The sequence below is a fragment of the Elephantulus edwardii genome, unplaced genomic scaffold (genome assembly GCF_000299155.1).
Source record: "Elephantulus edwardii isolate Elephantulus edwardi_28Jun2011 unplaced genomic scaffold, EleEdw1.0 scaffold00056, whole genome shotgun sequence".
Taxonomy (NCBI): Eukaryota; Metazoa; Chordata; class Mammalia; order Macroscelidea; family Macroscelididae; genus Elephantulus; species Elephantulus edwardii.
The window spans coordinates 15,357,669-15,360,542 of NW_006399806.1; positions in this window are offsets into that span (position 1 = coordinate 15,357,669).

A 2,874-nucleotide genomic window follows, 5' to 3' on the forward strand; every position below is an offset into this window, starting at 1 on the left:
CAATTACAATTTCTTGATTAATTAATCCATAGTAACAATTGCAATTTACCTACATTGCAATTAATAAATTCATCACAAAATGTGGATTCATCTATTCATAACAAGCATCAAACGGTTAATTGCAATTTATCTACATTGCAATTCATAAATTTTTCACATGTTGATTCATCAGCAGTGGAGAAACTCACTCACCCCAGGATCCCAACTCATCTTCTTTTTTTGTCTCTCATGGTCATTGGTGCAGTTGGGGGGTTCTCCGTTAGTTCAGCAGGTCGATTTAGCCAGGGTCCATAGGTGTGGGCAGAATCCTCCACTGTCTCGGTAGGTCATGTCCATCAGTGTAGGCTAGAGTTCTTGGCTCTGAAAAGAGTCTTTGGGTCTTCAGCTCTGAGAAACGTCATTAAGTCTTGGGCTCTGAAAAGAGCCTGTGTGTCTTCAGTGTTCATCTCAGTGTTCCAGGTTGAAGGGAGTGAGTTTCAGGTTGAGCTCTCTGGGGTATAAATACCCTTAGCTTGGCTACTAGATGCTACATCATATTCAACCAATGACATTGAACTTTGAGTTTTCAACCAATTACATTACTCCCAAAACAACACAGGTTTGACCAATCATGTTCTAGCCTTGACAACATGGTATTAGCCAGTCATATCTCCTTATCAAGGGTCTGTATCTGTTATGGTCAATGGGGCTCTAGGCCTCAAAGAGGCCCATTTCGGCATGTTAAACTGTTAGTATATTTTTTCATATTCTTATTTCTATACTTAAACATAAAATTCATTATATTATTTTTTCACAGCAAAATACAATTTAAGATATCTCATGTGTTACAGCAAAATTAATCTATTTTTCCTACACTTAAAAAGCTCATAACAGAAATTCTATAGGGAGCTCTTGTGCTTAGTCTGTAGAAAGATGCGCTGTTAACTCAAAGGCTGAATCCACCAGTGGTTCCTGGGGAGAAAGATAGACAATCTCTTCCCATGCAATTTACAGCCTCAGAAATAAAAGGGACCTTCCTGGATCTTTATACTTATTCTAAAATAATGGTTTTATGCAATATTTATTCTTGTGAGACTGAATTAGTTCACTCAGCATAATGCTTTCTGATCCCTCCCAAGTTAGATAATAATTTGTAATATCATTGTTCCTGCACACTGCATAATATTGCATTGTGTGAATAAACCATAATTTCTAAATTCATTCGTTTGTGTTCGGACATTTTGGCTGTTTCCATGTTCTTGCAATGATAAATAATGCCGCTATGAACATTGGTGTATAAATCCCCATTTTACCCTCAGTTCTCATTTTCTCAGGGTATATTCCAAGTAGTAGAATACCTGGGTCATATTGAATTTCTACGTTCAGCTTTTTAAGAAAGCACCAAACTACCTTTCAGAATAGTTTTATCATTTTACAATCCCACCAATAATGTATCAACTCACAGTTGTTCTGATGCTAAACACTGTGACACTGATGTGTCAAATGCAATAATGGTTACCGTTGGTGGACAGTGTTTGGTAGAGCTTCCCAATCAAAACAAACTTGGAAGCAGGAGTGGCATCCACTTCCGAAATGGCTTGCTTCTGGAAACTCTATGAACAGTGCTCAAGTCTTTCATTTATAGGGTCACTATGAGTCATCTACAACTCGATGACACCTAACAACAACAACAACAATATTCAATCCCACCAATAATATTCCTTTCTTATCATATCTTCTCTAACATTTATTACTTGCTGCCCTGTTAAATTTTATATTCTCCCACAGCTCATCTGGTCTTCAACTCATTAATGTTCAGGACCTCAAACTTGTTCCTAAGATGGTTTTGAAATTGAGGTGTAATAGTCTCAAGGTCAAATTTTGGTTTCTGTGGGATTGATTTAATTTTTTTATTAGCTTCGGGCTGAACTTGGATGTGAGTAGTTGGTCATCTATTCCACAATCAGGACCTAGCATAGTTTTCACAGCTGATATTGAGCTTCTTCCATGATTATTTCCAGAGATGTAATCTATCTGATGCCTATGGATACCATCAGGTATAATTCAAGTTTATAGCCTGTGTTTATGCTTCTTGTAAAATGTATTTGCAATGAATAAGTCAATGGTTCTGTAGAATTCTATCTACAACTTCATTTCTGTCACCAAGTACATGTTTTCCAACTACTAATCATTCTTTTCTATTCCCAACTTTTGCATTCCAATCACTCATATTTTTAATGCATCTTTATTTCATGTTTGATCCATCTCTGACTGCAAAAGTTAGTAGAAATATTCTATTTCCTCTTCTTTGGCTGTGGTTGTTGCCGCGTACATTTAAATGATGGTGGTATTGACTGGACTTTCTTGTATGCATATGGATATTATCCTGTCACAATGTTGTATTTCACGATGAATCTAGAAATGACTTTTTTTATCTATGAAAGCAACCCATTTTTCCTCACCTTTTCATCTCAAGCATAATTGATCATACGATCATCTGACTAAATATGTCCGATGCCAGTCCATCTCATTTTGCCAATACCTAATATATCAATATTTATGTGCTCCATTTCTTTCTTAACAATATTTAATTTTCCTACTTTCATAGTTCTCAAATTCCATGTTCCAATCATTACTATTTGCTTACAACTCTTCCTCCTCCTATATGTTTCCATACTTGAGGGCTCAGCCTCAGTTGTCATATCTGCTAGTCTGAGTGTGCTCTGTTGAGCACAAGGTTTTCTATTTCAGAAGTGGATAGCAGATCCTTCTTCCTAGTCTTTCTTAGTTTGAATGCTTAGATTTAAAAAATTATCTGACACAAAAGAATTTCACAAAGAAGAGCTGTTGTTGTTGTTGTTGTTATGTGCCCTCGAGTCACCTGCGACTCATAGC